The sequence below is a fragment of the Pan troglodytes genome, chromosome 4 (assembly GCF_028858775.2).
Source record: "Pan troglodytes isolate AG18354 chromosome 4, NHGRI_mPanTro3-v2.0_pri, whole genome shotgun sequence".
Taxonomy (NCBI): domain Eukaryota; kingdom Metazoa; phylum Chordata; class Mammalia; order Primates; family Hominidae; genus Pan; species Pan troglodytes.
The window spans coordinates 7,709,223-7,732,874 of record NC_072402.2 but is presented as its reverse complement, the minus strand read 5'-3'; the positions used below and the strand labels follow the sequence as shown (position 1 = coordinate 7,732,874).

At 40.8% G+C, this 23,652-nt stretch overlaps 1 long non-coding RNA gene across 1 annotated transcript in view; it reads right to left on the bottom strand.

The window, feature by feature from the left end:
• LOC107974611 (uncharacterized) overlaps positions 1 to 23,445 on the bottom strand; it is a 141,739-nt gene extending 118,294 nt beyond the window's left edge. Inside the window, exon 1 of the long non-coding RNA XR_001717457.3 lies at positions 23,359 to 23,445. This is a non-coding gene — a long non-coding RNA (uncharacterized LOC107974611). The remainder of the gene's footprint in view (positions 1 to 23,358) is intronic.
• Positions 23,446 to 23,652: the final 207 nt, after the last annotated feature.

The following is a 23,652-nucleotide window of genomic DNA, read 5'->3' as shown; positions in this document are numbered from 1 at the left end:
TGCACTCCTTTTTAGTTATCCCCACCTGCCCAGCTCCCTTATTAGATTGAGACATTTTAACTAAATTATCTGCTTCCCTGACTATTCCTAGGCTACAGCCACACCTCATTGCCACCCTTTTCCCCAGTTCAAAGCCTCCTTCGTGTCTTCCTCTCGTATCCCCCGACCTTAACCCACAAGTATGGGACACCTCTACTCCCTCCTTGGCAACTGATCACATCCCCATTACTATCCCATTAAAACCTAATCACCCTTACCTCTCTCAATGCCAGTATCCCATCCCAAAACAGGCTTTAAGGGGATTAAAGCCTGTTATCACTCGCCTGCTACAGCATGGGGTTCTAAAACCTATAAACTCTCCTTACAATTCCACCATTTTACCTGTTCAAAAACCGGACAAGTCTTACGGGTTAGTTCAGGATCTGCGTCTTATCAACCAAATTGTTTTGCCTATCCACCCTGTGGTGCCCAACCCGTACACTGTTTTGTCCTCAATACCTTCCTCCACAACTCACTATTCCATTCTTGATCTTAAGGATGCTTTTTTCACTATTCTCCTGCACCTCTCGTCCCAGCCTCTCTTTGCTTTTACCTGGGCTGACCCTGACACCCATCAGTCTCAGTGACTTACCTGGGCTGTATTGCCACAAGGCTTCATGGACAGCCCTTATTACTTCAGTCAAGCCCTTTCTCATAATTTACTTTCTTTCCATCCATCTGCTTCTCACCTTATTAAATATTTTGATGACCTTCTACTTTATAGCCCCTCCTACAAATCTTCCCAACAGGACACCCTCCTGCTCCTCCAACATCTATTCTCAAAAGGATATCTTGTATCCCCTTCCAAAACCCAAATTTCTTCCTCATCCATTACCTATCTTGGCATAATTCTTCATAAAAACACATGTGCTCTCCCTGCTGATCATGCCTGGCTAATCTCCCAAACCCCAACCCCTTCTACAAAACAACTCCTTTCCTTCCTAGGCATGTTTAGGTACTTGCGCCTTTAAATACCTGGTTTTACCATCCTAACAAAACCGTTATATAAACTCACAAAAGAAAACCTAGCTGACCCCATAGATCCTAAATCCTTTCCCAACTCCTCTTTCCGTTCCTTGAAGACAGCTTTAGAGACTGCTCCCACACTAGCTCTCCCTGACTCATCCCAACCCTTTTCATTACACACAGCTGAAGTGCAGGGCTGTGCAGTTGGAATTCTTACACAAGGACTGGGACTGGGCCCTGTAGCCTTTTTGTCCAAACAACTTGACCTTACTGTTTTAGGCTGGCCATCATGTCTCTGGGCGGTGGCTGCCACCACCCTAATACTTTTAGAGGCCCTCAAAATCACAAACTATGCTCAACTCACTCTCTATAGTTCTTATAACTTCCAAAATCTATTTTCTTCCTCACACCTGACACATATACTTTCTGCTCCCCGGCTCCTTCAGCTATACTCACTCTTTGTTGAGTCTCCCACAATTACCATTGTTCCTGGCCTGGACTTCAATCCAGCCTCCCACATTATTCCTGATACCACACCTGACCCCCATGACTGTATCTCTCTAATCCACCTGGCATTCACTCCATTTCCCCATATTTCCTTTTTTCCTGTCCTCACCCTGATCATACTTGGTTTATTGATGGCAGTTCCACCAGGCCTAATCACCACTCACCAGCAAAGGCAGTCTATGCTGTAGTATCTTCCACATCTATCATTGAGACTACCATTCTGCCCCCCTCCACGATCTCTCAGCATGCCAAACTCATTGCCTTAACTCGGTCCCTCACTCTTAGAAAAGGACTATGTGTCAATATTTATAGTGACTGTAAATATGCCTTCCATATCCTGCACCACGATGCTGTTACATGGGCTAAAAGAGGTTTCCTCACTATGCAAAGGTCCTCCAACATTAATGCCTCTTTAATAAAAACTCTTCTCAAGGCTGTTTTTCTTCCAAAAGAAATGAGTCATTCACTGCAAGGGCCATCAAAAGGCATCAGATCCCATCACTCAGGGCAACGCTTATGCTGATAAGGTAGCTAAAGAAGCAGCTAGCCTTCCTACTTCTGTCCCTCATGGCCAGTTTCTCTCCTTCTCATCAGTTACTCCCACCTACTCTCCCACTGAAACTTCCACCTATCAGTCTCTTCCCATGACAAATGGTTCTTGGACCAAGGAAAATATCTCCTTCCAGCCTCACAGGCCCATTCTATTCTATTGTCTTTTCATAACCTCTTCGATGTAGGTTACAAGCCACTAACCTGCCTCTTAAAACCTCTCTTTTCCTTTCCATCATAAAAATCTATCCTCAAAAAATCACGTCTCAGTGTTCCATCTGCTACTCTACTACTCCTCAGGGATTTCTCAGGCCCCCTCGCTTCCCTACACATCAAGCCCAAAAATTTGCCCCTGCCCAGGACTGGCAAATTAACTTTACTCACATGCCCTGAGTCAGGAAACTAAAATACCTCTTGGTCTGGGTAAATACTTTCACTGGATGGGTAGAGGCCTTTCCCACAGGGTCTGAGAAGGCCACCGTGGTCATTTCTTCCCTTCTGTCAGACATAATTCCTCGGTTTGGCCTTCCCACCTCTATACAGTCCGATAACGGACCAACCGTTACTAGTCAAATCACTCGAGCAGTTTCTCAGGCTCTTGGTATTAGTGGAAGCTTCATACCCCTTACTGTCCTCAATCTTCAGGAAAGGTAGAATGGACTAATGATCTTTTAAAGACACACCTCGCCAAGCTCAGCCTCCAACTTAGAAAGGACTGGACTGTACTTTTACCTCTTGCCCTTCTCAGAATTAGAGCCTGTCCTCCAGATGCTACAGGGTACAGTCCATTTGAACTTTTATATGGACACACTTTCTTGCTCGGCTCCAACCTTGTCCCAGACACGTGACTATCTTCCAGTCCTCCAGCAGGCTAGACAGGAAATTCGCCAAGCTGCTAATCTTCTCTTGCCTACTCCAGATTCCCAGCCATATGAAGACACCCTAGCTGGATGATCAGTTCTTGTTAAGAATCTGACCCCTCAAACTCTACAACCTCGTTGGACCAGACCCTACTTAGTCATCTATAGTACCCCAACTGCCATCTGCCTGCAGGATCCTCCCCACTGGGTTCACCATTCCAGAATAAAGCTATGTCCATCGGACAGCCAGCCTAATCTCTCTTCCTCCTGGAAGTCGCAAGTCCTCTCCCCTACTTCACTTACACTCACTTGCATTTCTGAAGAACAGTAATAACCCTCATGAGTGTAATATATCCCTTCATTCTATTAAGTCTATTCATCCTTACCCTACTTTTTGCAACAGGGCTTTATGCAGTCACCCCCACTATTTGGACTGAGCCCCAAAAACTTGTCATCCTTACTATCTTCTGTCTAGTCATATTCCTATTCACCGTTCTCAACTACTCATAAATGCCCTGCTCTTGTTTACACTGCCAGTTTACACTGTTTCTCCAAGCCATCACAGCTGGTATCTCCTGGTGCTATCCCCAAACCACCACACTTGACTCCCTCTTGGAGTGGATAGATGATCTTTGCTGGCAGGGCACCCTCCAATACTTTCACCCTGATGAGGTTCTATTCTTTACTTTTATACTCACTCTTATTCTCATTCCCATTCTCATGCCACCCTCTGCCTCTCCCCAGCTATCTCCACCACACTATCAATCTCACTCACTCTCTCCTAGCCATTTCTAATCCTTCTTTAACAAACAATTGCTGGCTTTGCATTTCTCTTTCCTCTAAAATCACAGAGGCCCTGACTTACTAACTGCTTAAAAAAAAGGGGGACTCTGTATATTTTTAAATGAAGAGTGTTGTTTTTACCTAAATCAATCTGGCCTGGTACATGAGAATGTAAAAAAACAAAACAAAACAAAAAAAACACTCAAGGATAGAGCCTAAAAACTTGCCAACCAAGCAAGTAAGTAAGCTGAACCCCCTTGGGCACTCTTTAATTAGATGTCCTGGGTCCTCCAATACTTAGTCCTTTAATACCTGTTTTTCTCCTTCTCTTATTTGGACCTTGTGTCTTCTGTTTAGTTTCTCAATTCATCCAAAACTGTATTCAGGCCATCACCAATCAAGCTATATGACAAATGCTCCTTCCAACAACCCCACAATATCACCCCTTACCACAAAATCTTCCTTCAGCTTAATCTCTCCCACTCTAGGTTCCCATGCTTGGACCTTGTGTCTTCTGTTTAGTTTCACAATTCATCCAAAACTGTATCCAGGCCATCACCAATCACGCTATATGACAAATGCTCCTTCCAACAACCCCACAATATCACCCCTTACCACAAAATCTTCCTTCAGCTTAATCTCTCCCACTCTGGGTTCCCATGCCACCCCTAATCCCACTGGAAGCAGCCCTGAGAAACATTGCCCATTATCTCTCCATACCACCCCCTAAAAAAATTTTCACTGCCCCAACACTTCAATACTATTTTATGTTATTTTTCTTATTGATATAAGAAGACAGGAATGTCAGGCCTCTGAGCCCAAGCTAAGCCATCATATCCCTTGTGATCTGTATGAATACATCCAGATGGCCTGAAGTAAGTGAAGAATCACAAAAGAAGTGAAAATAGCCGGTTCCTGCCTTCACTGATGACATTCCACCATTGTGATTTGTTCCTGCCCCACCTTAACTGAGCAATTAACCTTGTGAAATTCCTTCTCCTGGCTCAGAAGCTCCCCCACTGACCACCTTGTGACCCCTGTCCCTGCCCACCAGAGAACAACCCCCTTTGACCGTAATTTTCCACTACCCACCCAAATCCTACAAAACGGCCCCATCCCTATCTCCCTTCACTGACTCTCTTTTTGGACTCAGCCCGCCTGCACCCAAGTGATTAAAAAGCTTTATTGCTCATACAAAGCCTGTTTGGTGGTCTCTTCACATGGACACGCATGACAATACCATGCTGGTTGTGGGCTCTGCAGATTTGAAGATGCATTTGTCTCCAGTCCTGGAAGAGAAAGGACTGGTCCTGATGCCAAGGAGTTGCGGCTGCAGCATGGGTGCTCTAGTGACATTTTCTCCACCATAGGTTTCTATGTTTAAAAAGGCCTCCCCGGCCGGGTGCAGTGGCTCACGCCTGTAATCCCAGCACTTTGGGAGGCCGAGGCGGGCAGATCACAAGGTCAGGAGATTGAGACCATCCTGGCTAACATGGTGAAAACTCGTCTCTACTAAAAATACAAAAAAAAATTAGCCGGATGTGGTGGCGGGCGCCTGTAGTCCCAGCTACTCGGGAGGCTGAGGCAGGAGAATGGCTTGAACCTGGGAGGCAGAGCTTGCAGTGAGCGGAGATTGCCACTGCACTCCAACCTGGGCAACAGAGCGAGACTCCGTCTCAAAAAAAAAAAAAAAAAAAAAAAAAAAGGCCTCCCCTGCCTGGCTCTTCAGGTGACGGAATCACACCCTTACTTAGGGGGTGGGGCACTCAGTGGAGAAATGGCCTCAGAAAACCCAGCCATTTGCACCATTAACAGCAATCTTTCACAGCAAAAGATCCTTCTGGGAAAGGCAACTTGCTGGCTCAGAAATTTACACCTAATTCTCTTGACTACATCTGACACATAGTAGGAATTCAAGAAGTATGGAATTAAATAAAATTAAATGCCTAAATTGTTAAAATACTGGATTAAAATGGTATCTGACTAGTTTTCTATAAAGGTTTCTGAAAAATCACATTAATTTTCAACCGAGATCTAAAGAGAAAAACGCCTGCCTAGGATGTAACTAGGATGTACAGTCAACCAGTCCCCAGAACTTGGATGAATTTCCACTAATTAGATGAACAAATACGTAGGATTGAAAAGCAATAAAAAAAAATAGATTACTTTACTTCTTCCTCTGGCTAAACAAGCATGGCTATCAGAAAGTATGGTGTTTATTGAGGGAAAAGTCAAATTCTGGGCAGTGTTCTAAAAATATCTCTACTGTACTAACCACTCGTCTTTACCTGAAGAGTACAAAGAAGAAAAGGATGGCTTTTCCTAAATCCAGTAGGATATGAACAGGTTTTATTCCAGTCTATTCCACTTACTAGTAAGGTCAGTGAAATAATCAATAGGGTAAATATTGCAAGATTCAACTTTCTGACACAGGATTATAATTATTAACTACAATTTCCAATAACAAACAAGTAAAAAAAAATGAACAACTCAAGGTTAAAAGTTCTGCAGGAATCACTGGAGTTCAAGCAGCAGAGTTTCCTGCAAACAAACACTTATGGTGACAAGACAGAACAATCGTCATTGATAGAAATACTAATAGAAATCTTGTACACTTCCACTTTGCTATTCTTTATATTCTTGTGTTGGTAAATACTTTCCAACTTTATTCTTTGCAATAGGAAGAAGAATAAGCCTCCCTACCCCCCATCCAAAGAGGTTTCCTTTTTAATCCCCAGAATTTGTGGAAACTTTACCCTAGATGGCAAAAGAGACTTTGCAAATTCGATTAAGATTAGGAACCTTGAGACAGAGAAATGGTCCTTAATTATCTAGGTGGATCTAATGTAATCACAGGTGGAGACTTTCCCAACTGTAATGAGAGAAGTGATGACTGAAGAAAGGTCAGAGAGATGTGATGTGAGTCAAACTTGTCATTGCTGGCTTTGAAGATGGAGGAAGAGGCCATGAGCCAAGGAATACACATTTTCTCTATAAGCTGGAAAAGGCAAGAAAAGAAATTCTCCCCTAGAGCCTCCAGAAAGAAATACAACTTCGCTGACTTCTTGATTTTAACCCAGTGATACAAAAGTTGTCAGACTTCTAACTTAAAAAACTAAAAATAATGAATTTGGATTATTTAAAACAGTGTGATAATTTGTTACAGCACAATATAAAAACTAATCACTCTTATCTATAAAAGCAAAGCAATGAATAGCTTGGAGCATTTCACTATCCATGTCTTATGTCAATAATTCTGAGTTTCTCCATATTTCAAGAACATTTTTACTAGAATGTGTGTTCTTTTTTGTTAAAAATTCATTTAGCTTTTCATTGAAATTACAGATGAATTTTTAAATGTGTATTTATCATTTTTAATTTGATAATAAAGAGCACTTTGGGCCATCTGTGCTTTGGAGTTTAGAAATGCAAGCTCTTTACCACTCAGAAAAATGTTCAGTTGTCTCTTTTCATCTTGGCTGCTACTTCTAGAAGCAGCCTTACTTCTGATCTCTACCATTGCCTACACACATCTGGAGGCAGCAGCACTCTAGAAATAGGGAGAAAGTGGAGCAAGACAGACAGGAAGAAGCACATAGCATCTTAGGGATTTCATTCTACAGTGTAGGTAGGAACAAGAGCAGAAAGAACCATGGTGGCACTAAATGCTGGAGATTATAATGGGTTTCAGCTGTTTCAATTTTGGAATGTAAGAAAGTCAGGCAGAATCAAGAAAAACTGAAACCTAAAAAACTGCATGAAATGTGAAAAAGAGATAGATACTACAAAAAAAAAAAAAAAGAAAAAAATGAAGGCATCATGAAAAGTCAAAGAAAAGCATGTCTCTGAAAAAAAATTAGCACTATAAACAGAAGATAATTTAGAAATGTGTTGGGTATAGTTGCTAAAATCCAAGTTGATATGTTCTCTGAAAAGGAGGAGAAAGCCATTAGGGGAAAATAGGCTGAGATGACAAGGCAACCAAGGAGTGACAGAAGAAAAGACTGCAGATAAATTGAATACTCAGTAGTTGATTCAGAGGAACAGTAGAATACTCAATAGTTGATTCAGAAGCAATGAGAAGAAAAATTCAGCACAGAGTATTAAATCAGTGACAGTGGGGTCAATTGATATGTTCTATGTGCATAGAAAGAGAAGAAGAAGGCTCATGCCTGTAATCCCAGCACTTTAGGAGGCCGAGGTGGGTGGATCACCTCAGGCCAGGAATTAAAGACCAGCCTGGACAACATGGTGAAATCCCATCTCTACTAAAAAATATAAGAATTAGCTGGGCGTGGTGGCGGGTGCCTGTAATCCCAGCTACTCGGGAGGCTGAGATGAGAGAATCACTCAAACCTGACAGTTGGAGGTCGCAGTGAGCCGAGACTGTGCTATTCCACTCCAGCCTGGGCAATAAGAGTGAAACTCCATCTAAAAAAACAAAAAAGAAAAGAAAGAGAAGAAGAAAATTTATAAAATGCTGGAGCAAGCAGCAGAGATGGGAGACACAGAAGGCTTATTCTAACTAAGAATTGTAAGTCATTTCCACAGAAGAAACCGAAAAAATCACAACGAAGATAAAAAGCACAGGCATAATCAAAAACATTTTACCAAGTTGAATAAATAAGTTTTTACAGAGATAGAAAGGAGTTACCATCTAGCACTAATCTAACCTTCATGGTTCCACTCATCAATACTCTGTGTACTTTGTTAACTCTTTTAACAATCAGTACATTTATTGTGATCTCCAAAATTTAAAAATGCATAGGATAAACTAAAACTTGATCCTGACTAAACTGGGTTTCACTGAGTAATTTTTGATATATTTTTCTGTGTTTTCCCAGTTTTCGACAACGGGTATATATTATTCATAATAATAAAAAATTACAAGATTAGTAAATTAAAATACACTGATATAGTGTTTAACCAAACAATTGGGCACTGCAACCTAGCCTAGCTGACAAGTAATCACTATCACAATGCTATCTCAGGGCACAACTCTGTCTTCCTCAGCTGTCACTCACACTCTCCACTCTTCATTCAGCTACAGTAAAGACCTAGAATGTGGGGGAAGTGTATGCTACTTAGTCTACTCACAAGTGTTATTTAAACATAAAAGCTTTCACGGAGAAAAAGTAACCTGTCGCTCAGGCCCTTTTGGAGCCATCCATCATCACTGGGCTCCACGATAACTCTTGTATCTTAATAAGGAGGATGCTACACTTCTCCTCTAGCCACCACAAATGACTTGCCATTTCATTTTTTATTAATTCACAAGTAATTAGTGTATATATTACATATTTATGGGGTACAAAGTGAGGTTTTGATATGTGTTTACATTGTAGAACGATTAAGTCAAGCTAGTTAGCAAATATATCACCTCACATCTTATCATTTTTTGTGATGAAACATTTAAAATTCATTCTTTCAGCAACTTTGAAATATACAATCCATTATTACTTATTCTAGTCACCATTCTGTGCAATAGAATACTAAAGCTTATTCCTCCGGTCTAACTGAAATTTTGTACCCTTTGATCAACATATCCCCTTTTTTCGTCCACTCCTTCCCTTAGCCTCTGGCAACCACCATTCTGCCCTCTACTTATGAGAGTTAAACTTTTTTAGATTCCACATATGAGTGGGATCATGCATTATTTGTCTTTCTGTGCCTGAGTTATTCCACTTAGCATAAAGTCCTGCAGGTTCATCCATGTTGTCACAAATGACAGAATTTCCCTTTTATTACGGCTGAATGGTATTGCATTGTGTAGAGACCACATGTCTATATCCATCATGTAACACAGATGTCTCAGCAAAGTTTCGTCAAAGATGTTAGCTAGAAAGAAATCATGTAATGTATCTTATAAATGACGGGATCAACTTTCCCACATATGGAGGGCATTTTAGAAGTTCTAAGACTGCTTCCTGGCCATCATAAATGAGCTGCCGTTTCTTTCTGACATTCGCAGTAGTGAAGAATTTTCTCAATGAGATCAGCTCATCCTTGTTTTGTGTTGTTTTAAATGCTACCTAATACAATACTAACGTATTTACTAATTTTTTACCTCTTGAGTTTCGAATAAGGCATGGAAACTCTCTCTAATCAATTCCAAAACATTTTGTGATGAAACTCAAGATTCATTCATGTTCTAAAGTAGTCTCTCACACTCTGCTATAAATCTGCTCTGTGAAAGTTGCTACTTGGAGAATGTTAGTAAAACCTTTGAGGAAGACTCCAGAAACCCTTAAGCTTCCTTCTCCAAGGAGATCATCTGTATCCTCAGTCAGCAAAACCTGAAACATTAATATCCAGGGAGACTGACTTCTGCAATTTTCAAACTCAGAAACAAGGGCCAGCTTTGAATCTTCTCTCCTTCATTGTTTGAATTTTTTTTCTACCTTAAGGCAGTTGGGACTCAGCCATAAATTTTGATTAGCAAGACATTAAAAGTTACTATCAATGCTTAAGGGAGATTTGTTCTTCCCTTTAAAATCTTATTTTCCTCTTTGGCTTAAAAATAGAATCGAACTTTGTAAACCTGGCCTCTTTTTAGGATTCTGTTGAGACTCATAAATTGTCAATGCCAGTAGGCTAGTTTGCATACCACAAAGATAGTACAAGTTACATTGGTTTTTATTTCAAAAATTTTTATTCTGATTTTGCAAGTTCTAGTGGGATTATGGAATATTCTAATTGGATATGGACACTTTGAGAATTAAAATGCAAATGAGGTTATTTCTTAAAGTATTCTTCATTAAATGTACAGTGCAATGTCTAAAGAAATAACCAAAATACATTCCAGGGAAAGTTTTGATAACACCACTATTAGCCTTAAACATCATTTTTCTAAAGATAATTACTTGACTTGTCAGTTTCACAGAACATATGTAGTTGAAAGATTGGCAGATTGGCTTTGGACACCTGCATGAATACGTGTACTTAGGAAGGAGAGATGGAAACATGAAAGGTATATAAACCTGTTTTCCAGGCAGAAAAAAATCAAGTTAAACATAAATTGGTTCTTATTAAATAGTCACGGAAGCTCAGTGACATTTTTTTTTTCTGGCAAACAAAAGCAGTGGAATGTCCAAATGAAAAAAGTTGGAAGTCTTTAGAAATGTGCACATTAATTTCCTCTTGAGGCATACAATATTGTGGTCTGGAGGAAGTGAACATACTAGGGCATTCACATTTCTGTGTCCCTTCTGACATATTTAAGGAAAGGAATTTTATTCATTGGAGGAACACCTTGGGGAGTATTCTGGCTGTAAGGTTGCACCCACTGGCCTCAAGGAGCTGAAGGGTGCATACAACTGCAGACTCCGTGTGCATCTGTAAGTTGAAACAGGCCTTCCTCAGTGTCCAGAACAGAGAAAACATGGCAGCAAAGTTCTAACCTATGCTATTTCTAAAGGAGTTTCTCAGCAACTGAAATTCCAAAGCTGATGAAACTAACAGCAATAATAATGTAACCTTTCATTTGTTTTCTTCATTACCTTTGGCTTTGCAGATATCAACAGGAGCCAGATTCATTGTTGACATCATTATTATAACTGTTAAGTACCAGTTTTATTGTTTGGTGGGTATGTGTCTCAATGCACTAAAATTGAGTCCAACCAATACTTCAAGTGTTCACTCCTTAAAATTACTTCACATAAATAACCACGATAGTGCAGTGTCTGCTAACACACAAATATTCTGTTTGAAAAAGGGGATTTTTCCCCCTATTACTGTAATACCTTTTTTTCTGATAGACTTGGGAATAATAATCTAACACAAGCAGACATTTATGTAACTTTTCCAATTAGCACATTTCCTGCAAAAATGCTCCCTCTTTTTACGAAGATTAAGATTTGGTGCAGATTGTGTAATTTTCCCTTGAAGACAGAATAGCTAGGGCAAAGGTGCCATACAATAGGGAGAAAGTGGCATTCAATCCTCCTGAATTATGTTGTTATTTTTCATTTAAATTTATTTAAATGAATTGCTTGGCTCTCCTTCAAAACATGTATTTCTCCTGTTGACGTCTATGAGCAGTAAAGTCCCTCTCAGGGGCCAGAGAGTTGGAGACTGACAGTGCCCTGCTGGAAGCCTAGTTTACTTTTCCACACCCCGTCTGGATATTGTCAAATATTAGTCTTGGCAGGATGGCAGGAGCTGTCAGGAACAGCTGGACAACTTGATGGCTGTCCCGGGTACCTTGTCCAGTGATGGCAGAGGTGTAGAACCTGCCCTCATCACTAGGGGAGTGCAAATCAAATAAACTGACTTTCACAATTGTGCCAGACATGAGTGATGTGGCACATTCTGGCCAATATATGCCTGGTGACGATGGCCGAGGGGGCTCAGGGAGGGCAGCTCTGGAGAGTTCCACAGACTCCTGTTACCAAGTGCATCAACTGCAAGAGTAATGTCCTTGGGGCTTTTTTTCCTGCCCAATTTATAATACAAAGTTGTCATATTAGATTATTTTTTTCTACAATAATTCTACCAACTTTCACATCTTGTTTTTGCTCAATAGAAACCAACTCTCACAGTGACCCAAGCCAAATAGAATCTGGAAGCCACTATCCAATGTCTTTCAAAGTCAAAAAGAACTTAGGATTTTAACTAAAATGTGTTTCTCTGCTTCTCTATATCAGCCCAGATAGAACTGATGCATTTGCAGAAATATGCAGCACTAATGTGCTAAAAACAAATCCAGATGTTTAAAAGATTTTTCTAAAAACCAAGATGCAATGAAATGGAAACACACACACTGCTGAAGGAAATGTAAGTTGATGTAATTATTCTAGAAGATAATTTGGCCTTTTAAGCAAAGGCTTTAAACAGATTCCATACCCTTTGATCAGAAATATTATCTCTTTTTTATTTTAAAATTTTAGATTTTATATCAACCCTGCAACACCTGGTATTCCCATGTGGTCTCCCATACCAAGTCCTAACCGGGTCTGACCCTGCTTAGCTTCGAAGATCAAGCACGTTCAAAGTGGTATGGCAGTAGAACAAAAATTTTATTTTTAAGAAGGTATGAAAGCTGCAAATTATTTTTTTTCTTTACATACTGTAAGGTTGAATGTCTTAGGACTTTTATTCCCCCTCAGGACACGAAACTCTCTTAGGGATAAATAATGACATATCAGTGCATCTCCTTAAAAATTGAAGGCCTCCCTAAGTGCTAGTGAAAAAAATCTCGGAAAAATAAGGAGGCAAAAAATTTCCCTTTTTCCTACAGCTCGAAAAAATCTAATATTGTTCTCTGACATATTCTGGTTCGATAAACTAAGAAAAATTGAAAACATGTATGAAAAGTTGAGTCCTCATTCTCTTGCCCAATGTGAAGGCTTATGATAAAATGTAGAATGTTGTTCTGTTGCATATGTGACAATCGTCCTTGAGTGTCTTGTGAATCAGGGACACAAAGACCTCAAACATTTTTGTAGCATCCTGTGGAGCACGACCAATAATTCCAAAGCCTGAAACTCTCACATAAGTGTCCTGAATATAAACTGTAAATTGACACCTCTGTTTTCCAGAAGGGTCAAATACTTTTTGAGTTATCTCTGTGAAGCTACAAAAGACACTTAAAGGCATGTTCTTCCTTTCCCATGTGGCTGGAAGTAAAATTAACTCACAGCTCTGTTGGAGTCTAGGATTAAACTAAAAGTTTCAGAGTTTTTAAAAAAATTCATATTAATAGTATCTAAGGAAATAATTATAAAATTTTATTTAAAAATGTGTGCCCAGAATGCTTTTGAGTGTTATTGATAATACCCTTTGATCCAAAATTTTATTCTTGGGAAGGTATGATAGCTGCAAAGTTTTTTCTTTTTCTTTACTTATTGTAAGTTTGAAATTCTCAGGACGTTTTTTTCCCCTTAGGACATGAAAGTCTCTTGGGGATAAATAACAACCTGTCAGTGCATGTCCTTGAAAATCAAAGGCCTCCCTAAGTGCTAGTGAAATAAATCTCAGAAAAATAACAGGGCAAAATAGCTGTGAAAATCAGCCACAACGTTGATGGCCACAGGAGAAAGGTTTGACCATTTGCCGGGTCAAACATATCATTACACGCATAGATCAGGTGATTGTGTCACACTTTCCAGTTTATTGAAAATGTGGTATATACCAAGGGGAAGATAAAACTCTAAACACAGTCAAAGCTGAAGGTTTAACAATCTATATATGTACTGTGGTTGGCATTAAGTGGAAAAATTATGAGTGATTTGAGGGTTTTTGAAATATTCATCTAAAGTTTTCACTTTGTCTACAGTGAATATGATTTTTATAATTTAAAGGTTATTAAAATATAATGAGAAAACTCAACAAAATAGTCATAAGTGTCCCAATACTTAAGCATGCTGTACAAAAACCCTATCTGATTTTAGCTCCATCTCCATATTTCAGAAAAGTCAAAGTCTAGATGGGAGGTTGATTTAATTGCACGGATACTGTCCTTCAAACACTGACTGACTGTCCTTCTCTATCATGCTCTGCCTCTCTCTGAAGGGAGGGAACTACTGGTAAGAATCTGGATTTTTCTCTGATAGTTTTCTTCTTCTTGTCAATATCTAAGAAATCTGCACTGAACAAAAACAAATGTTATTCTTCAAAGTGTTACTCACTTCTTTTATTGTCAAAATAATCCAAAAATGTATATAACTACTGAAGACTGGAAAAGTATATAGAATTTATGGACCAAACTGTGGACCTCATGAAATCTAAAAATCCGTGGTAATGTCCTAATTTTTGAGAGATTTGAGCAAATCATGGAAACTATACCTAATTTCTGGAGCAATTTATTAGCCCTACCTAGAACCCTATGTAGTAGGTTAAATCAGAAACAGCTTCTTTTTGAAGAGATGAAGCTGTACACATATGGCACCATAGCATTGATCCAGGAATCTATCTACTTGCTTTTATTAACTTGATATCCTTTCTCATATTTTTCATTTGGAGGCAGTTGCCTTTTCCCAAGAGTAGCAAGAATCAAGCAAGACAAGCAATAGAAAAGGTGCATGTTGGCTGGATGTGATGGCTCATGCCTGTAATCCCAGCACTTTGGGGAGGCCGAGCGGGGTGGATCACTTGAGGTCAGGAGTTTGAGACTAGCCTGGCCAACATGGTGAAACCCCATCTCTACTAAAAACACAAAAATCAGCCAGGCGTGATGGCATTTGCCTGTAATCTCAGCTATTCAGGAGGCTGAGGCAGGAGATTTGCTTCAACCCAGGAGGTGAACATTGTAGTGAGCCAAGATCATGCCACTGGACTCCAGCCTGGGTGACAGAGCAAGTCTCTGTCCAAAAAAAAAAAGAAAGAAAGAAGGAAGGAAGGAACGAAGGAAGGAAGGAAGGAAGGAAACACAGAGCAGGGTTCATGACTGTTCCTGGATTTAGGATTAGGAGATATTGGACCTCAGCAAGGAGGCTTTCCCTTAAATATTAAAAAAGATTTGCAAACTGATAGTGTTGGCATGAGTAAAACTCACATGCTCGTTTGCAAATTACTGTAAAATGCTCACAATAGAATGGAGATTTGTTGCCACTCAGCAATCCTTGTCATGTGGTGAAAGAAAGTGGAAACAGAAATATTACATCAATATTCTCACAAGTGTATAAATATGAACAAGTTTACTATGAATAGAGTTTACTATGCTAGGAGACCAATTCTTTTAAAGCATAAGGTTTGTGGAGACAAACTTGGCTATGAAAGAATGTATGATTTTAGCTCAGGAACAAAGAGACGGAAGTGCCTACTGAATTTTTTCTTGATTTTCACAATTTATGGATCCACATCCTTTCATATCCCTGATCTGCTAAGGATGAATGGTGAGAACTGAATGGCCTTCCAAATTTGTTCTTCAGATAGTCACATCTATCTAGATACTATAGCGAGTCCATCACTAAATCAGTTGCCTCTTGCCAAAGTCTGTAAGGATTTGTTGGTGCCTATAGGGGCCCCCAGAAACAAGCATGGACCCAGGAAGGAGGCTTTTAGAAGTGCACAAGGGAAAGAGCAATTGCAGGGTCTATAGAATTACAGAGAGAAACACGCAGAGCAAGAGAAACTGCTGGTGGAGCTTCACGTAAAGCCTGAATTCAGTGACTGCATCTGTGACCTGTTCTCTGTAAGTATAGTTACAATACAACTCTGACCCACAGAATGAAGGAAACATACAGAGAAAATTGTTAGAAACACAAACACACAACCAGGCAAGGGAGAGAAGAGGGAGGCCTAAGCAGATGACTCAGAGCTGCATGTGAAGGGCTCATGAGTGCTCATAACAGATGCGATCAGAGGTCATATGGTAGGCCAAACAAGTCTCCCAAAAGATATAAACATCCTTATCCCAGAACCCTGTGAATGTCACCTCATACAGTGATAAGGGATTCTGCAGACGTAATTAAGTTACGTATCTTCAGACGGGGAGACTATACTGAATTATCCAAGGGACTTTCAATGCAATCCTATATATCCTTATAAGAGGGAGGCAGAGGGAAAATTTATACCCATGTAGAAGAGGAAGAAGCCATGTGACCACAGAAGAGAGACTGGAGTGGCGTGACCATAAGCGAAGGAATGCTGGCAGCCACCGGAAGCTGATGGAAGCCAGCAGGGGATCCTTCCCCAGAGATTCCAGAGCAAGCGCAGCCTGGCCAACACCTTGGTTTTGAACTACTGATACCAATTTCAGACTTCTTGCCTCTAGAACTGTAAGAGAAGAAATCTCTGTTATTTTAAGCCACCAAGTTTGTGGTGCTTTGTGACAGCAGCCACAGGAAACAAGGTCATCTTTGCAGTTGCCTTTCTGAATATTTTGAGTTAGTTATAATTGCCTGCTTAAGTGTGAGTTCACTAATCTGCGAATTATGTTGTCAATATTATAAAGACACACATGTTTACAATTTTTTAAATAAGATCTCGGTGTGATAGCTGGACCAGGTGAGAAGCAGCAACCTCATCCAGAACTCCAGCCCTGAGCTAGGACCCTATAGCAGCAGAGTTCCCTATCCTCGGAAATAAAACACACAAGGAAATAGTGATGCAGCAGATCTTTCGTAAACCCTAGTGTGGGATCTCACTATCACATGCAAGTGGAAGCCATTGAGGGCCGCACGGGTGGAGTGAAATGATTCTGGCTGTTGACTGCAGAAAGGCTAGGAAGGGAACAGAGCAAGAGCAATAGCGCAGGTCGCTCCTTGCTGCAGAAAAGCATTAACAAAACGCAGGCACTCCACAGGCTATTTTTCATACAGTATCCTACACAGTAGTAAGGGAGGAGACCACCCCTCATACTGTCTTATGCCCCATTTCTGCCTCCAAAGAAAGAAAAAGCAAAAACTAAAAGGCAGAAATGAAATCCAGAAGCAGACAGCCCGGCGCCACACCTGGGGCCTGGTAGTTAAAGATCGACACCTGACCTACTCGGTTATGTCATCTATCGATGACAGACATTGTATAGAAAAGCACTGTGAAAATCCCTATCCTGTTTTGTTCTGATCTAATTACCGGTGCATGCAGCCCCCAGTCACATAACCCCTGCTGGCTCATTCGATCACGACCCTCTCACACGCACCTCCTTAGAGTTGTGAGCCCTTAAAAGGGACAGGAATTGCTCACTGGGGAGCTCGGCTCTTGAGACAGGAGTCTCGCCGATGCCCCCGGCCAAATAAACTCCTTCCTTCTTTAACTCGGCGTCTGAGGAGTTTTGTCTGCAGCTTGTCCTGCTATAATACTACTGTTATCCCTATTTTGTACACAGGGAAACTGAGTCTCAAAGAGGCTAAGAAATGAAACCGAGATCACACAGTAGCCTTATACTACAGTAGAAATCTAAGCCAAGCTTGGTCTGACTCCAAAACCAGTGCTTTTCTCTTTGTTTTAGTAGCTCAGCCTTCCATAATCCACCCGCCTCCCAGCATTGGCAACAGTTACAATTGCTTGTTTAGTGCACGAGTTATAACAGCAAAATAGGATTGCTACAATAAAATACAACAAAGAGCAGCACAGAGACTTCATAGATACTCATTTTCTGAAATTATAATTACAGTTGTCCCTCGGCAACCATGGGGCTTCGTTAAAGGACCCCCGCGTATACCAAAAACCGTAAAGACTCAAGTCCTGCCATCGGCCCCACAGAATCCGACATAAGCAGCTCAGTTCTCTGTATATATGGGTTTCACATCCCAGGAACACTGTATTTTCAATCTGCATTTGGTTAAAAAATCCACATAAGTGAATCCACATAGTTCAAACCTGTGTTGTTCAAGGGTCAACTGTAGTTCAAAGCAAAGCAAAGAGAGCAAATACCTACGATCCCAGCGTGCCTACAGCTCAGTTTGCTGCCCTCAGTGGGCTCTACCTGCATGAACTTGGCCACGGAGGTGTCCCACCTCATCACAGTACTGGCACGTTCTCTGTTCAGGTTTTTCTCAGAAGCTCGTCCGCAATGGCACTCAGTGTAGTAGCATGCCTCTGTTGTTTGGGACACTTTATTTTTGAATGCTTTATTTTCTTTAATCCCAGTTTAAAAATCTTTGATCTGAAAACACTGCTCTGGAACTCTTCAGAAGTGGCCTCTCCCGTGGCCCGGCTCAGCATGCAGCCATCTCAGCAGCTTCCCCTCTTCTGCATCATGGAATAGCCTCACACGTGAAGCTCGCCACGCCCCAGGCTTTTGCTTGCCACCTGGAACTTTGCTTAAATGCCCGGGCCTTTGAAACTTTCTACTCATCCCAAATCTTTTTAACCAAACAGAATGCACCCCTCTCCTAACCCTCCTCCTATAAGGAATTATCTTGGCACAACTCAGGCCAATACCTAAGAGTCCTGGGACCACTCCCTTCTCTCTCATCACCCCTCAGTCAATTCTCTCCCAACTGCTCACTCTCCCTCTCTAAGCCATTGTCTCTCTGCTGCCCTGAGGATTCACCAGGGTCAAGACAGACTTATCTTCTGCATGGTTCCTCTATTTGAGCAACTAAGACCTTGCTTGGGGGTCTTTGCTGGTCCCCTAACTTCCTGTAGCCTCGACCCCACCTTTCATTTAGTTCATCTTCCACATTGGTGCCAATGTGATTTTATCAAAACAAAACCTATATAAATTCCTTCAATGAGATTTCATTGTTTCCATAGAATGAGTGCATCCATGAAGCTACTGATGAGGACCTCTCCTGACCTGTCCCCAATTACTGTTCCCATCCTTGACAGTGACAGGTTGCCCCGTGACACAAAACTATCTACAGTCTCCTGGATGAGGTGTGCCCTCTCCTGCCCTCCTGTCTTAGCTCAGGACATTCTTACTTCCTTGGACCAAAGGACTCTTCCCCAGCTACTCTGCCCAATGAATCCCAATTTCCCCCAAGGCTACACTAAAGCAGCCTCTTGAGGAAGCCCTTTCCCACCTCCCCATACTCGGGGAGCTTCAATGCATTGGCCATGACCTTCATTGCAGCATCCAAATCCTGAGCTCTGATGGGTGGTTTCTTTCTCTTTCCACCACTAATACCTGCTTAAGGACTTTTCTGTCCCAATATATCCTCATTCCTGGCCCATAATGGGCATTCTGAAAAGTTCTGTGGAATAAACAAGTGTATAGATGGTTCATATAATTATAGCATCACAGGGAAACCTAATCAGTCTATGTCCTACTTATATTTAGGGAATATGAAGGAATACACCAATTTAAAAAAGATATCAAGGTAAAGAATATAATGTGAGAAGGATGGAGGCAAGAAGAGGGAAGTGTATTGCCCCCCAAAATTGGATTTATTAAAAAGGGATTCTTAGGAAGTAAAGTGAGCTTAATTATGAAGGTAGTTTCTGTCTCTAGTTAGCAATAGAAACAGCATCCTAAATTACTCTGTGTTAAATTAAGTAGACTGGTACTCTGCAAGCAGCAGGTGGTCTAAGAGATGAGCAATTACAGCTCTTAAGTAGCAGAGGTGATATATCCTTGGCTCCTGTATTCTCAATTAAAATCTTCCAGCTTTTCCTCTAATTAAAAAGGGCCCAATCCTCCTCTTTATTGTGCCAGATATGCATTGATTAAAATGAATAAAATATGTGTTATTTCTTGACTTCACCGGAGAATTGGTGTAGAGATGCCTGCATCACCGGCAACAAGTGTGCCCCAGCCCACTTTAGGAACAGAAAATGGTTCACAATGGCTCAGGAAGCATGATTATGCATTCAAACTTCTTTATACTACACTTTTTAGACTCAACGTTGACTCCATGTTTAATGAGGGACAGTTTTAAAAATCCAAGAGTTTGGTTCCCTTGTTTCAACTCTGGCTTCTTAATTGAGTTCTGATTTGCAATGTCTCACTCATCCCACTAATTGGGAGCAACGACTTTCCCCATTACCTTCTTCCATTCCTGTCTAAGAACCAGCAGTTTATTCTCATCATCTTTAAAGAAGTTTGGCCTGGGACAAGCACAGGATATAGATTTACTCCCCAAGTTTTGCCTTAACACATAAGCAGCCCCTTCTCCCCCCACCCCTGCCACGGTAGGTCTTGAGTGAATTTACAGGCAGTCAGAATTGTTCTTCCTCCTCAGTTAGAATTAGAAGGAAGGAAAGCATTGGGCAGAAAACCAGACCTGACAAGCCGCCTATGACTCTGTTTCAGTGGAGTCGCTAGACGATCAATATTCTCCTCTTGGTTTTTATTTCCCGATAATCTTTTTTTTTTTTTTTTTTTTTGCCTGGAAAGGTAATGGTTACCCTCATCAATCCAATATTACTACCACAACGACTAACTCAATTTTTGAAATGGCTCCTTCATTGAAGAGCAGAATCTCTTATTTAAAGATTAATATTGGCAAGCCAATAAATAACTAACACAATTTCTGAAATGGCCGGCCTAAGCAAAACCGTTTACATTTCTGGGCCATTTTTTTTCATATAATGTAAACAACACTTACAGCAACATGGGACACCTCTCCTGAGGCAGCTGACTCACCGAATGTGTAAGAAATGACCGCAAAACAAATATGGAAGACTCCTCTGCCTGCTTTCCACAAAGAAGGGAAATCCAACCCGTTAAGATGAGAACCTGATGTGTATTCTTTGGAGCAGTTTTGATCAACAAATTGTTTAGACGTGTGCTTCATGTGTAAAATGGTGTTAGTGCCTGAGGTTTATTTAAATAACTTATTCCACATAAAACACTCATAGCCATTCTTGGCACATGATAAGTACTGTGTGACAGGTAGTAGATTACGGAAGGGTGCAAAATTTCTGCTGGAAGAAGAGACTTATTAGCAACCTGATGTACCCCAAAACATGGGGATCCATTAAGATCAGGTACAAGCCAAATTGAAAAAGAGGGACTTTTCCAAATACCATAGAAACCCAAATATCATAATGCATCTATTCTTCTTCCCTGATTTCACACCCTCCTATTATCATGTAGCAGTAAGTGTGGTGGCAAAACTTCCTGATGCTTCCTCCTTGCCAGAGAACATTTCAGATTCACACTACCACCTGCAGGATTGAACATACCAGTAGGGTTGGCTTTCGTCTGGGCAATTGTGGAAGAATTATTGGTATTTTAAGGTAATTAACTTTAAAATAATGGAAAGTAGAAAGGGTTGATAAGGAAGTCATCTTATCCAAGTCTTTCCAGTCGAAATTGTTTTACTATCTGCCATGAAGAGCCTGTCAGGAAAAGGAGACAGCCAGAAATTTCAAAAATATCCTAACTAAATTTTTTATTCTCCTTACATTTTAATGTCAGTGTTTCTTATGAGAATGAATGTTTTACTAAACACAAATGCTTTTTTTCTTATTTTGCTACATTAGGTAATTATTTTTAATGTATTGCAAAAACCCTGAAATACTCAGAGATTTGAACCAATAGCTTTTCTTTTGTCATAACTTTTCACTCAAAACAGCTATTCTCATTCAGGTAGACATAAAAATGGGACCACTATGGTACTGGATTTCACCTTCATAAGCTTTAGCACCAATTTTCCTAGCTCTAGCCCACTATGAGAAAAAACATCTCTCAGAATTTTGGACGTGTACTTTCATTAATACCCTTCATAGAAATTGAGATATTTCATCTCTCATGAAGATGGACTAGATTAGTCTAAACTATAAAATAGTCCTGGTGAGCTTGGAAAGGAAGTAATGAGAGTAAACCAGTCACTTTATAATGGGCTCAGTGTAATCACATGGTCCTTATAAATGGAGAAGCTTTCCCAGTCCTGACCAGGGATAGATGTGATGTCACTGATGGCTTTGAGAGTGGAGGCAGGCACCACACACCAAGAGATGCAGGCAGCTTTGAGAAGCCAGAAAGAAGGAAACTGATTCACCCTGAGAGCCTCCATAAAGGAATCCAGCCAGGCTGGAGCCTTGATTTGAGCCCAGGAGGCCTGTGTTGGATTTCTGATCTCCAGAACTGTAAAATAACAAATTATGCTATTTGTAGTAATTTGTAACGGCAGCAAGAGGAAACGAATGTATCAGTCAAAAAGCAGATGAGCTCAGCAAGAATGAACACAAAAAGTAGCAGCAGCCCTGGCTGCTTTTCCCACAGCAATGAGCTGAGCTGGCAGATAAGCAGCAACATCTGTGTGTGTGTGTGTGTGTGTGTGTGTGTGTGTGTGCGCGCGCGTGCACATGTATACACATGGATGTATTCATGCACATGTGTGTGCTACAGAACATGTCTGTGTTACACAAGGGACTGCCCTTTCTCAACATAAATAACAAAATGACTTCTGCTTCACTCCCAACCTCCAAATCTCAAACAACAAGGCCTCTTGTGGCCCATAATAACTGGGAATGTACTGGGAAGAGAACTCTGGGAAATATTTTTTAGTCAAGCCACAGCAACACCTTCAAATCCACCACAGTCCACCCCTTGCCAAATTACCACTCATACAAATCTCTCTAAACCATAACTAATTTTCAAATAAAGAAAATAACAGCATCATGCTTTAGACTAACGTGATAAAACTATCTCATATACAACCCAAAACACACTAACATTTTCCCCAGAAGACCAGGTGCTTATCCCATGCATGTGGATTTGCTGAGGATGCCGTAGAAGCAGCAGAAGGAGGATGACAACCCTAGCTGGTATCATGGGCGGATCAGCTCAGTATGAGCGGATGGGCTCAGTATGAAGGTGTAAGCCAAGAGTAGGTAGCAGCTTGCTGCAGCCTCTCTCAAGTGTGGCCTTGAAAGACAGTGGAAAGGAAAAGCTTTCTAATGGGCAGGGCTTTGAGCAATACACCTAGCCATCCACTGTGTGTAGAGTAAAAAGTGACCAGAGGGTATAGACCTATGGGCAGTTATGAATGGCCTGACCAACTAATTAGAAACACAGAACGTAGAAGATTGGATGATGGGCACAAGGAAGTCTGGGTAGAGGCATGTGGAAGGACATACAAGTGGGTAGACACAAAGTATGATCATCTTCATATCCCATGAGAGCATCCATCATAGTAGAGGCACTAAGCAGCCACATAGGCAAAATGACTCAGCTGACATTAACCATTCTTTGTAACTGGACAAAATCATAATAGATTCCTTCAGACTCTGACCCTCTTGAGGATAAGGACTGTGTCATAGTGATTGATCTTTGCATGTTGGGTGCTTTAAATAAGCTCTGGCACATGTAGGCACTCACCAATGTTCATGGAAAGAATGAATGGCTTCTACTTCATCCTCCTTCTTTGGTTTGTTTGTCTTTGTTTTCCATTTTCTTCTGCCCTCTGCTTGGAAACAAGAGAAAAAAACTAATGCATTGAAAATAACTGTGCAGAGTATAAATCATTTTCACAACCAAGGACAAGGGGGATTTGTCTCCCAGAAAGCATAACAAGACAAGCTTGGTTGTGCTTTTTATAACCTCCATGCGTAGACCTTGAGTTCAGAGGAATAAGTACCTGGCATGCTTCGTGACAATAAGATAACTAAATGC